This window comes from Chlorocebus sabaeus, chromosome 15 (genome assembly GCF_047675955.1).
Source record: "Chlorocebus sabaeus isolate Y175 chromosome 15, mChlSab1.0.hap1, whole genome shotgun sequence".
Taxonomy (NCBI): Eukaryota; Metazoa; Chordata; class Mammalia; order Primates; family Cercopithecidae; genus Chlorocebus; species Chlorocebus sabaeus.
In genome coordinates, this window is record NC_132918.1 from 71,202,077 (window position 1) to 71,216,528 (window position 14,452).

A 14,452-nucleotide genomic window follows, 5' to 3' on the forward strand; every position below is an offset into this window, starting at 1 on the left:
AGAGCTGAGACCTGCTAGCTGTCCTTGCTGGAGCCATTACTGATCACCCAGTCCGTAGCCAACCTACCAGCTAACTGCTTACAGGAGTGTGCTCAGATTGACAACCTGCCTGACTGACCTATAGATATATGAGACATAATACATGTGGGTTTTTTGTTTTCATTTTTTGTCACTTGAACCACAGGAATTTTTTTTTTCCTTTAAATTTCAACTTTTATTTTAGATACAGGGTTACACATGCAGGTTTGTTACATGGGTAAATTGTGTGATGCTGAAGTGTGGGGTACTGATCTTTTCATCGAGGTAGTGAGTACAGTACCGAATAGGTAGCTTTTCTTACTCATGCCCCCCTCTTTTCCTCCTCCCTCTAGTAGTTCATAGTGTCTCTTGTTCCTGTGTTTCTGTCCATGCGTGTTCAATGTTTAGCTCCCACTTGAAAGTGAGAACATGTGGGATTTGATTTTCTGTTCCTGTGTTAATTCACTTAGGATTGTAGCCTCCAACTGCATCCATGTTGCTACAGAAGACTTGATTTCATTCTTTTTTTTATGGCGATGTAGGATTCCATTGTGTATATGTACCATATTTCCTTCATCCAATCCACCACTGATGGGCACCTAGGTTGATTCCATGTCTTTACCATTGTAAATAGCACTGCAGTGAACATATGAGTGTACGTCTCTTTTTCTTTTCCCCAAGGTCTTGCTCTGTCGCCCAGGCTGGAGTGCAATGGTGCAATCTTGGCTCACTGCAACCTCCACCTCCTGGGTTCAAGGGTTCAAGCGATTCTCTTTCTTCAATCTCCCAAGTAGCATGAGGCCCACCACGCCCAGCTGATTTTTGGCCTTTTTTTTTTTTTTTTTGAGACAGGGCCTCACTCTGTCACCCATGCTGAGTGCAGTAATGTGATCTTGGCTCACTGCAACCTCAGCCTCCCAGACTCAAGTAATTCTCCTACCTCAGCCTCCTGAGTAGCTGGGATTACAGGTGCTGCATCACCACTGCCCAGTTAATTTTTATATTTTTGGTAGAGATGAGGTTTCACTATGTTGGCAGGCTGGTCTCAAACTCCTGACCTCAAGTGATCTGCCTGCCTCAGCCTCCCAAAGTTTTGGGGTTACAGGCATAAGCCATCTAGCCTTGCCCAATTTTTGGCATTTTTACTAGAGATGGGGTTTCACCAGGTTGGCCAGGCTGGTCTCAGCCTCCTGGCCTCAAGTGATCTGCCTGCTTTGGCCTCCCAAAGTTCTGGGATTACAGGCACTTGAGCCACTGCACCCAGCCAAATGCACAAGCCTTTTTGGTAGAATGATTTATTCTCCTTTGGGTATATACCCAGTAATGGGATTGTTGGCCATATTGCCCAAAGCAGTTTATAGATTCAATGCTATTCTTGTCAAACTACCAATGTCATTCTTCACAGAATTAGAAAAAAAAAAAGGTTTTCTAAAATTTGTAAGGAATCAAAAAGAACCTGAAAAGCCAAACCAATCCTAAGCAAAAAGAACAAAGCCAGAAGCATCACGCAATTCAACTTCAAACTATACTATAAGGCCACAGTAACCAAAACAGCATGGTACTGGTGGAAAAATAGGTGCAAAAGCCAATGGAACAGAATACAAAACTCAGAAATAAAGCAACACACCCACAACTATCTGATCTTTGACAAGGCTGACAAAAACAAGCAATGGGAAAAGGACTTCATAGTCAATAAAAGGTGCTGGGATAACTGGCTAGCCATAGGCAGAAGAATGAAACTGGACCCTTACCTTTTACCAAATATAAAAATTAATTCAAAATAGATTAAAGATGTAAATGTAAAACTCAAACTATAAAAATACTGGAAGAAAACCTAGGAAATACCTTTCTTGACATCAGCTTTGGCAAAAAAATTTTGGCTACGTCCCGAAAGCAACTGCAACAAAAACAAAAATTGACAAGTGGAACCTAATTAAACTAAAAAGCTTCTGCACAGCAAAAGAAACTATCAACAGAGTAAACAGACAACCTACAATATGGGAGAAAACATTCACAATCTATGCATCTGGCTAAGGTCTAATATCCAGAATCTGTAAAGAACTTAAACAAATCAACAAGCAAAAATTAACCCTTTTAAAGAATGGGCAAAGGGACATGAACAGACACTTCTCAAAAGAAGACATGCAAGCAGCCAAAAACATGAAAAAATTCTCGTCATCACTAATCATCAGAGAAATGCAAGTCAAAACCACACTGAGATACTCACATCAGTCAGAATGGCTATTACTAAAAAGTCAAAAACAACAGATGCTGGTGAGGCTGCAGAGAAAAAGTAATGCTTATGCACTGTTGGTGGGAATGTAAATTAGTTCAGCCACTGTGGAAAGCAATTCGTTTTGTTTTTAAGAGAAATGGGGTCTTCCTCTGCCACCCAGGCAGGAGTACAGTGGCACAATCATAGGTCATGGCAGACTTAAACTCCTGGGCTCAAGAGATTCTCCTGTCTCAGCCATCGGAGTAACTAGGATTATAGGTGTGCACCAACCACCTGGCGTGTTGTTTTAAACCACTAAAGTTTAGGTTGTTTGTTAGCCAGATATACTAACAAAAATGATATGGAGAGGAGACAGGGAAATACTGGGTAGAAGAGGGTGGTTCCCTGGCAAAGGCCCCACCCTCAAGCCTGGATAACTGTGGCTCTAAGTGAGAACAGGCATTCCTGTTTTCATGCCCCCAAAGTTGCCTTTTGGCCTGCCATGCCCCCATCGTGTACCCATATAAAACCCTTAACTCCAGGCTCCAGGAGCAGACAAGGAGATGAGGGGATGAATAGATGAATGGCAGAATGGTGAGGCAGAGAAGGAGAGAAAAGAAGGAATGTTGGGAGGAATTTGGCTGGGGATGGTCAGAGAATAGGCCACTGGATGGCCAAACTCCAGGGGAAGATATTCTTCCCACTTCATCCCCTGTCCAGTTTCCCATCGATCCTGCTGAGAGCCACCTCCACCACTCAATAAAATCTCCGTATTTATCCTTCAAGTCTATGTGTGACCTGATTCTTCTGGGATGCTGCACAAGAGCTCATGATACAGAAAACTGTCATACTGGACCCTTCCCTTTACAAAAAGGCAGAGGGTCCAATGAGTTGGTTAACCCTTGGGCCATCCGGAGACAGTAAGGCTAAAAGGGTGCACTGTAACACGTGCCCACTTGGGCTTTGGGAGTAGCAGACACCTACCCCTATAGGCTGCTGTGGGGCCAGAGCCCCAAAGCACTTGCCCTGCTTCTTGCACCTGCCCATCTGCATGCGCTCCCTTCTGTAAGGGGTTTGAGCTTGTGGTAGCCGAACAGACAGTCACATCCCTGTCACATGTCCTGTGAGGGGTGGGGGGCAGGGAACTCTCTCCCTTCAAAAACAGCCTGGAACTTCCCACTTTGGGCTGCCTAGAACCATAGTATCATCTTCCCAGATCTTGCATACTCTTGGGGCAGACTAGAGGTAATGAAAAGATGCCTCCTACACGCCTCCCCAAACCTGCATCTCCACTTTTCACATCTCCTGACTTTTCTGCAGTTAAGCATTTATAGTGGGTAGGCATTTCTTTAGGAAGATTATGTGATTCTAATTGATTTTGGAGCATGTGATTACTGACACAATAGAAAGGAAAGCAAAGCACAGTGTTTTCTGTGCAAGCTGTCAGATGCATTCCAATTTCTGTAACAATGGTAATTAATCTTAGCTGGGTAGAAAATTCATTTTCTTTGAGGAATCAGTGAACTATAGAGAAATTTGTCAGTAACCATTGTTTGGGATTTTAGTTGCCGTGTAGGAGGCACAATAATTTTACACTGACAGCTAATATATCGAGAAACCAACCCAAAATGGAGAAAGTGATTTGGCATTATTGTGTATTTCTGGAAATGTGTGATAATGGGGCTGAAATCAAATAAAACAGTAAGCAGCCTGATATCAAAGCTTTACTTTTTTCTCCTCTATTTTGTCAGCACTAAAATGCAGTATAAAAACAGAAATGTAAAGAGATGAGTGTGGTGTTCAAACGTTTTACAATTATCAAACATATTTAAGAGCAAGACCTTTGGGGTTTGAGGAAAACATTATTTAATGGAAGTGTCAGGAGTATGACCCATATTTCAGTTACTCTGTAATTCACCTGTAAATTTTCTGTGGTTTAGTGTTCTGTTATCAGTATTTTTGTCTGCTCATAACTGAACTCAAATAGATTACTTTCACATTTGTGGGTGTGTGTCACTAGTTTTATGTTTTCTAGTTTTATGATGCATTATTGTAGTTGAACTCTGGTACTGGTTTTAGTTAGTCTATCAAAGCAACGGGGAATGTATGACAAGTCAAATCCGTATAAAATAAGGATATAACAGAATGTTTCATACTGTTTTTATATACACTGATGAAGCTATTCATCTACTTTGAAAAAGTTTCTCAGTTCTGGTGGTAGATTTGCACTATTCCATTCACACTTTGCCTCACGTCCCTGCCAAGGGGCAGAGATATTATTCCTCTTTGTGATATCATGGTCCAGCATATGTAAGCACATTTTGCAGTCATATCAGTCATTTTTGGGTGACAAGGGTATCAGTTTCCAGCAAGCTTCTTTGTGGGGGCAAAGAGAACATGAGGGATCCAGGCTTTCTTTCCCTACTGAACCTTGCTTGTAAGTTTCCGCAATACAAAGCCTTTGCCTTCCACTATTTCATGTGACGATTTGTAATTCTTTCTGAACCCTGGAGCTTAACAGGGAGTTGATCACAAAGGGACTCACCCTGCATGACAATTCACTTTCAAATGACCCATTAAGGGAAGAAAATTAATATTGCTAGCAAGAATGTCAGTGCGGCAATTTTTGTCTATTTTATTTATTGCTTTATCTCGAGCACCTAGAACAGTACCTGATATAGTAGTAGAAGCCAATAAATGTCTGTTCAAGAAGTGAAAAGAAATTAGTAGGGGACAGAGACCAAGATATTTAGGTGACTTCTCACGCCAGCTAAAGAAACCCTGAGTAGCTTCCTTTTCTTTAGTTTCCCTGGCAGAAGACTACTGCCTAGATAGAAAGGGTTCCTTATCAGTTCTAAAGATAAAATGTGCTTTATGCTTTCTGTCATCTTCCATTTATCTAAATCCCTTCCTCTATTCCAATCTATCCATTAGGGTTCAGATCAAGTTCCAAAGCCAACATAAGATCTTTTATAATTACCCTTCTCTCATGATCTCCTTATCCAAACACTCGGGATCCCTTATGATTACTCTCTTACTAGAACACATGTGGCCAGGTATGTCTGTGGAGTCATACAAAGCTTGATATTCCTGTCATGCAAATGGGCGGAGATGTTCAGTGAAAAATTCTATATATGTAGCAGAGTTCATGAGGGAGAACTGAGCTGGAGATACAAATGTGGAAGTCATTAATATATGGGTAGTTATGAAAGTCACAGAGGATGAGATTACTCAGGGAGAAAGTCTAGAATGAGATGAGTCAAGAGTAAAGTAGCACTTTTCAAACCTGACTGTGCAAATAGATCACCTGGGTATCTTGTTAAATTGCAGATTTTGATCCAGAAGTTCCGGAGTGAGGCCTAGGATTCTGAATTTGCATCATGCTCCCAGATGGTGAAGCTACTTTTGCTTATTTACAGTCCACACTTGGAAAACCAAGGAGGTAGATGATTGAAACTTGAGTAACAATGCCATTTAAATAATAGGCAAAAGGAAAAAAGCTGCAAAGAGAATGCTAAAAAGTGGCAGAGATGGAAGAAGTCAAGAGAGATATTGGTGTCATAGAGTCAATTGTGGGAAGATTTTCAAGACAGAGGATGTGCCCAACTCTGTCAGATACTGCTGAGAAACAGAAAGTTAAAGATGGAACGGGCTCTTCTGGATTTTTCAGAAGGAAGTATCTGATTATTTTAGGGCAGTTTTAATGGAGTAAGGAGGATAGATTGCTTCAATGAAAAATGCAGAGAAAGCAAGCAGTAGCAATAAGTGGATGTGGATAACTTTCAAGCAAGAGAAATTTGAGCGTGTTTATATGCTGAAGAGAAAGAGAAAGCAGAGAAGAAAAGAAAAGGTGAGTATGCAAGGGGTGAAGCAGTTAATGAAGCAATTTTGAAGAAAATGGGAGGTGACTGGAATGAGACTCAGACAATAGGCAAAAAGGATGGGTCGAGAGTATCTAAGTTTGAAGGTTGAATTAGGAAACAGAATTTTAGCAAAATGGAATTCTTATTTGAGGTTTCCATTTCTCTGTGAAGAAAGATTAGGGTTGCTCATGGAAAAATGATTTTTTAAAAAAGATTGTATACAAAGGTAGTGGCTTTAAGGAACACGGTGAAGATGTAAGTAGCTATTGAAAACAGGAAAGGGAATTGATCAGGGAAAGGATTTCTGACTCGCACTGAGTTTCCACTTGAGGTTTAAAGCCTCGAATTTGTGATGGTACCAGTGCTCACGGTTATGTTAATTTCTCTGAGAGAGCTCAATAAACTGAGTGTAAGTGCTGAGTAGGAATTCATATTTGTGTTTTCATAGGGTAGGCATATAGTCCACAAGAAGTGTCTGAGATTCTTGGCACACAGTCTTGGGTGTACCCATATTCACTTGTAATAATGGAACTTGCCATTTAAATCCCCAGGATGGAATTTTTACTCCACTTACTGTACCAGAAGTGGGGTTTTGGATGTAGGAAATCACTCTGGTTCCTAGCCCAAAAAGATATTAGGGACCTGCCATCAAAAATCACAAACCAAGGTGTTTTATTTTCCAGATTATTATCATTCAATATGGCAGCCACTAGCTAGTCACATGTGGATACAGATAATTTGAGCACTGGAAATGTGGGTAGTCTGAATGCAGAAGAGCTATAAGTTAGTATGAAATACATGTAGGCTTTCAAGACTTAGTACTAATACAAGTAAGTTAAGTATCTCACTAATAACTTAAAAATAATGATTACATGTTGAAATGGTAAGATTTGGGGTACATTTAGATTAAATAAAATACATTGTAAATTTTTTTTCACTTATTTTGCTTTCTGAAATGTGGCTACTGGAGAATTTAAAATTACATATAAGGCTTATATGATATTTCAATATTTCTGTTTCACATTCTTCTCTTCTTTGGGTCAATTAATTTTTACTCTCAATTACTCTTTACTTCTCTTTGTTATGTTAATCATTGTTTCAATGGCATAGCTAATCCAAATCTTTTCTTTCTCTCTCAATTCAGATTGTAGCTGAATTCACCATCTACTTTTTGTTTGCTACCTTTTGGAGGAGCAGTTGAAGCAATTTGGAACAGCAATCCAAGGAGCATCCTTGCATTAACTGGTGCATATTTGTCAGAAGTCATCTGAATTGGCAACCTGCCAGTTATGCAAAAGCTAAAAACCTGACCCAAACAATGAAACTAGCTTTTTTTTTTTCCCCTGTATGCTGAGCTGATTCACTTTGATTGAAAATGGATTTCTCCTAACATTCATATAGTAAGCCAAAAGCAGGATTCTGACTGGTCCTGCTTAGGTCACATGCACATTCCTGAATACTACTGGGGTCAGTAGTATGTGGCACTTGACTGACTCAGTTTGGGTCATCTGCCAACCCTGTGGCTAGTGGAAAGTTTGTTACCAAAAAGAACAGAGGAAAATGTGTATACTGAGCAGATGAAAATAGTGGTCACTGCAGGCTACTCTAACCAGCATGAAGTCTTCAAGCCTGAGCCTCTTAGTTCAGGGGAAGATTGAGCTCTCTTTCTCTCTCTCTCTCTTTCTCTCTCTCCTTCTCATTTGGTTTGGATGTCTGAGTTCAAGTAGTTTGGGATCAGTCACACAAATATGTGCATCTGAGAGGGACAAATCATCCTGAATCGTAGACTAGACAACCGGAAAATAAACCACTTATGCCTTTCCTGAATCATTTGCTGTACTTACAGTCTATTCTATAGTATTTACATGACTTCACTTGGTAAAGGCATAGCTGTAAATGCTGAGTAATTATATTGCTACTGTAGGTGACTAAGCCATTACCCACAGTAAGTTAGCTATGACAGGTTAGTGTACAATCTGTCATAGAAAAAGACTCTTCGCAGTTATCCTGTAATTAGTACATATTTGCTATAACTATTCCAGAAAAATGTCTCCTGGCCATCTTTAAGGAGAATAAAATCTCTATTATTCAAAATCATGCTGTAAGCACCAGAAAACTTAATTCTTGGAGTTGGTCAAATGAGGTTCTGGGAGTTCACTTTGAAAGGAAGATAATCTAGAGATATGTAAAATTTAATAATTATTCAACAGGAGATTTTGCTTTTCATTTATGGTTTTGCTTTTATGGTATGCTTTTCTTTACCTGTTGATTTTGGGATTTGAGGAAATAATCCATCAACAATTGTTGAAAAAATGTGAGACTATCTTTCACTTCAATTTGTAGATAAATTAATTTTCATAGCCATTTACTGTCCTCGATGTTTTTCCCATTCATTACACCAATGCTATGAGGAAGGACTTGATACAGAATGAAGAATCAGAGATACAGCTACACTTGACAAGATATTTGGTGAATGGTGACTAAACAATAAAGAATTTCACATAAAAAGAAGACTGGGCTGAGCACGGTGGCTTATGCCTATAATCCCAGCATTTTAGGAGGCTGAGGCAGGAGGATCGCTTGAGCTCAGGAGTTCAGGACCCACTTGAACAGCATAGTGAGACCTCAACCCTACAAAAAAATTTAAAAATTAGCTGGGTGTGATGGTGCATGCCTATAGTCCCAGCTACTCAGGAGGCTGAGGCGGGAAGATTTCTTGAGCCCAGGAGGTCAAGGCTGCAGTGAGTCATGATCATGCCACTGCATTCCAGCCTGGGTGACACAGCAAGACTCTTGTCTGAAAAAAAAAAAAAAAAAAAAAGGTGGGGTCGGGGGGCAGGCAAGAAAAAGACTGGAGGCAAGTTGTTCCTGGTTAGTTCAAGAAGCTACATTTGTGTCTCTAATTTTTTTGATCTTTCCTTCAAGGCTGCAAGATGGTTGCAGCAGCTCCATACATCACATCTTCATATTACAGAATCAAAAGCAAGAAGGGAGGAGGAAACTTCTCTCTTTCTTTCTTTGTGCCTCCCTTCCTCTTTTTCTCTCTCTCACTTCCTCCCTCTTTTTCTTTCTCTCCCATTTCTGTCTCTCTCTCCCCTCCTTCTTTCTTCCTCTCTGCTTGTACCTCTCTTTCCCCCTTCTCCATCTGTCTTTCTCTCTCACATTCCTTCTTTCTCCCCTCTCCTTTAATCAGGAGAAACATCTTTCTGAGAAACCATTCTTCAAAGATTTTTCCCATATAGCTCATCAGCCAGAATTGCTTACATTTTTACTCCTAGTTGCAGGAAAGGCTGTGAAAGTAAATGTCTGACGTTTTTAATGTCTATCGTTGGAGGCAGATCTTGCTGTAAAAGACAACAGTATTGGGAAGTGAATGTGGAGTTGATAGTAAACAGTGTCTACTATATCTCTGCACTCACTGTTCAGCTCTTTTAATTTTATTTCATCAGACTTATTTTTATTGCTCAGAAACAGAAATAGAATTAGAATTTATTCATTTAGTTTAGAAGCTATTTATTGAAAGCCTGCCCTTCACCAGACATTGTAACAGGCGTTTTGGGGCTATCAGTATTAATAGATGCTGTTCTTGCTTTCAAAGAACATATAATCAGTGAAGAAAGGTGGGACCTGAATGAAAATGTCTCTTTAAATGTAAATTGACATATAAGTGTGATTGTACTAAAAAATGAACTACTGAAGTTTAGAGTAAAGAAACAAATATCACCTCTAGCTTGTGTTTGGTATTTAAGAACTAAGATGAAGGTATTACCTATTCAGTATTTTACTAGGAAGTCTGGGGGCAATATGTTGCTTGGTAATGATACAAAGCTCCTGCACTGTACATAAACATACAGATAGCTGGAATCCTCATATTTGGTAGGAAGTAGAAGACAATGAGTTGAAAATGTGGTGGCTAACCTTGTGTGCAGTCATACTAAGCCAAGATCAGCATATTAGACTTTTTGGACAATAAACCATCCTTGAGAACTTTAAGTAGTCTTGAGAAAAAGTCACCTTGAAACACTAGGCAATTTTGGATCACTGTGCTAGGCTTGCTGGTTAATATATGATTATCGTTTTTGTTCTTTTTCTTTAATACATGTTCCTTTTGGTATCCCATAACCAGGATGCTTGCAGTTGGGGCACAATCAAAGTTGGCAGTTGGACTGCCCACAGTTTTTGGAGCAAGTTTTCAAGCCACTTGAAGGATGGGTCCAGAACACCTATGTGGTCATTTCAAATCATTGAAGTCTAACATGAGAGTCTCATAGATGGAATCAATCTTCTCTATGAAATCTAGCTTTGACTGATATTTTTAGAGGAAAATGTTCTTTATATCATTTCACACTTAATTATTCTTCAAAATACAAAGTTTTTGGCTCTTTGAGAGTAGACTCTTTGTCACATACAATAATAAACAAAATAAAACAAAACTCCCACAGTCCTTGATATAGTACATTGTATATAGCAGAAGTTTAATAAATCTTTTATTAAATGAGTGCTTGTTTTTTAAAGACTTCTAGCAAATTATTAAAAATAGTCTCAAATTTGAACATTTTCCTAACTGGGCATTAAGGTCCTCAGAATAATAAACATTGCATTTGTAATATAAACATATTAAGTAGTGAAACAGATGTGCTTTAAAACAATTTAAAAATATTTATTGTGAAATAATTGAGACATACAAAAGAAATAAAGCATAGCATTACAAAAAGTTCTGTGTTTTTCACCCAGTTTAATAAAAAATAAAATTTGTTCTGAAATAAATACTTACTCTCTATTTTATAGATAAAAACTAGGACTCCCTATCTAAATTTTGACAATAAATTAGGAATTAAATTAAGAGAAAAAGCCTATTTTTTCTACATTTAATCTTAATGGTGGGTTGTTTGCTTATTCTTTTTGAGTACTTTATTCCGTCTATAAAAATAATACTTGTATGTTACAAAAAATTAAATAACACAGAGAAAGAAACTAGCATCTGAAAATCTACAGTTCAGAGAAAATTGTGGATCACATGGTTCAGATATTTCTTATGTGTCAATATATGTAGAAATACTTGTATGTATGCATTTTACATGAATGGGTTCATAACATTAATTCTATTCTGTAAGACTTTTCTTTTTTTACCCTACAATATGTGGTGGACATCTTTACATTAAAAAAGGGTCTACAACAATTTTAATAGCTGCCAAATTTTTCATTTTCTTATATCATGATGCACTTAAAGAGGCCCCTATTCATGGTTATTTAGGTTTCCAATTTTTCCATATTGTAATCATTATATTGATGAATATCCCTGTGTATAGTTATGCTTTTCATCTTGTTAAAATATTTTCTTGAGTAAATTCTTAAAAATGGACATGCTAGATTGCACCGGTGGCTGTGATCAGCCTTCTTCCACTGCAAGCAGGAGTGTAGGCACCACTCCTAGGCTCAAATGACTTGCTTTGACTAATGAAATCTTAGAAATGTGACTCAAGCAGAGGTCTGAAAAGTGATTTTGCAATTAGCCTTCTGACATTGCCATGTGAAGGACATTCCTAGCTAGCCTTCTAGTTCCAGAACAATAGAAGCATGATTTCCCCAGCTAAGCTGATGCAATGAAGTTCTGACTAAATCAGAGCCACCTGCTCAACTCACAGCCACTTGATCACAGAACTATGGAGCTAACCCACAGGCAGGTTAAGACTAAACACTCATTTTTGTATGTCATTGAGGATTTGTGGTTGTTTGTTACACAGTATTAATGTGGGAATAGGCAACTGATACAGTGGAATTTAACCATTTTTAAAATTGGTACTTGTATTAGTTTGTAGTTTTTAAAGCCTTGGTATATTTTTCTGGATATTATTTGAAGTAGCAAATGCAGTCGTGCTGAAGTGACAATACACGTTAAAACTGGATAAAAGAACAAACAAACAAGCAAAAACCTCTTTAGTAGTTTCTTTTCCTTTTCTCCTCTCGCTCCCTTTCTTTCTTTCTTCTCTTCTTCCCTTCCTTTCCTTCCCTTCCCTTCCTCCTTCCCTACCTCCCTTTTTCCCTCTCTCCTCCTTGATTGTTTCTAAACCTGATTTCTAACTTTGCTTTTTGCATTTATCTTGGCTTTAAATATATATATGAAAATATTTTTAATAGTGAAAAAGAAGAGAAGCAATTAATTATCCATTTACAGAAAGAAAATGGGAAAGGTAAATTACTAAAACCAAGGGCAAATTACCAAATTAGTGGACCAAACTGATTTGTAAAGTTTACTTGAAAGATGTTAATTTTCTTGCATTTTTTATCAGCTTCTTTAATCTTCCAAATGCTGCGTGATTTAAGTTGCTGACCACGTTGAGCATTATTCTCAATAAATTTAGGGTCATGGCCCAGGATTTTATTTTTAATAATTGCTAAAACTCTTATTTGCCAATACCAAGGTTCTTTATTGGTTCTGGCCTCACTTTTCTAGTTCTACAACTATTGATCCACATTAATATTTCTGCTGAATGTATTCTATGAATAGAAGTTTTCGTCCATTCTCACTTTAGACTTTAAAATGAGATAGTTCCTATAAGTTAAGCAGGATTGAATTTCATTGCATATTCAATCCAATTATCTTAGAAATCCAGAGATAATCCTCAAACCTCATTTAAATGATTAGTATCCCTGTTTTCTATAACAAGCCTTCCACTCAGAATTGTAATAAAGGAACAAGATGGACATTTTAAGGTTTTGCCTCGTTTCTCCTTCTTGAAGTCATCACTTTTTTACTCTTGGAATTTATCGGTCCTGCTTCCTGACTTCTTTACCTTCCCTATCCAATCTGACCCTCATGATCCATCCCTTCAGCCATATTTCTCACATCACCAGGTTCCTTCATCTATTTATCCTTCTACTGCACCTACCATGACAGCCCCGAACCCAGAGTAACCCAACTCTTCATAGGAGGATCTCATCGAAGGGCACATCTACCCATCTCTTCAGGCCCTGGCTTTACTCTTATGCCCAGCACTATTGACAGATGACCGGTTTTGAAGAGAAAAATAGCAATCATCAGAGCAGATATCTCTCAACATTTTTTTGTTTCTAATCTTCATGGCTCCAGACTTTCTTCCTCTCATCCAACTTCTATAATACCATTGGTTATTTTTCTAAAACATGATCACACTGATTAAAAATACTCAATGGAACTCTTCTGCCTATAAATTCTAAGCATGGCATCCAAGGCTTTCGCAATCTAGTGGCCGTCTATTGTGTAGTTTTATTTTCTGCCTCTCAGCCAAGGGGTAGTGAAAGGTAATTGCAAACTAGAAGGAACTGAAGGGGCAATCAGAGTAAGGCTGGCTGTCAGTAAAAGTCAGGTGAATGTGACAATTTGTGAGATTCCAGGCCGGTGCCATGTTCTAGGGGGCTGTACTCTGGAGGAATAAAGAACCAGTTTGAAAGTGTAAGGAAGTATCTTGGGCTTGGCTTCCCTTAAAGCAGAGCTTGAGATATAAACTTGTGTGAAATCTGTTTATTTGGAAATATAATCCCAGGAAGCAGGGGTGGAGGATGGAGGAATGCAACAAGGAAGGAGGAAAGCCAGTATAAGGAGTCATTATTGGGTTGGCCCAGTGCTATAAGTGTCTAGTTTTGGATCCAGGAGAACCTTGTGAGGAGTCTTATAAAATAAACTGTTTGCTTGGGAAGTGCAAGAAAAGAGATTTTGCTCATTGGCTTCTGTCTCCCATGGTCAAGGATGGTCTCACTAATGTTGACCCTTCTGTATACCTGGGCTAAGAATGCATGAATTCTATTTAAATCGGAAAAGAAGAAGCCAAATGATCTTTCTTCACTGACAATATAATTCTATCCAGAGAAAACCCCAAAGATTCTGCCAAAAGTCTACAGAACTCATACACAATGTTAGTAAGTTTTCAGGATACAAAATCAATGTATAAAAATCAGTAGCATTTCTATATACCAACAATGTTCAGGCTGAGAGTCAAATCAAGAACATAATCTGATTTACAGTAACCACAAAGAAAATGAAATACCCAGGAATACAGCTAACCAGGGAGGCAAAATATCTCTACAAGAGAACTACAAAACACTTCTGAAATAAATCAGAGACAACACAAATAAATGGGAAAATATCTCATGCTTGTGGATTGGAAGTCATTTTTTTTTTTTTTTTTTTGAGATGGAGTCTTGCCCTGTCACCCAGGCTAGAGTGCAGTGGCACAATCTCGGCTCACTGCAACCTCTACTTCCCTGGTTCAAGCAATTCCCCTGCCTCAGCCTCCCGAGTAGTTGGGATTACAGGCACGTGCCACCATGCCCGGCTAATTTTTTTGTATTTTTAGTAGACATGGGGTTTCACCATGTT

The 14,452-nt window shown here is 38.5% G+C and overlaps 1 long non-coding RNA gene across 1 annotated transcript; it reads left to right on the plus strand.

Moving 5' to 3' along the window:
- The first annotated feature begins 941 nt into the window (after positions 1 to 941).
- Positions 942 to 10,594, plus strand: LOC119625794 (uncharacterized). Its single transcript, XR_005241926.2, has 2 exons — positions 942 to 6,083; positions 7,241 to 10,594. It is a non-coding gene; the product is annotated as an uncharacterized lncRNA (long non-coding RNA).
- Positions 10,595 to 14,452: the final 3,858 nt, after the last annotated feature.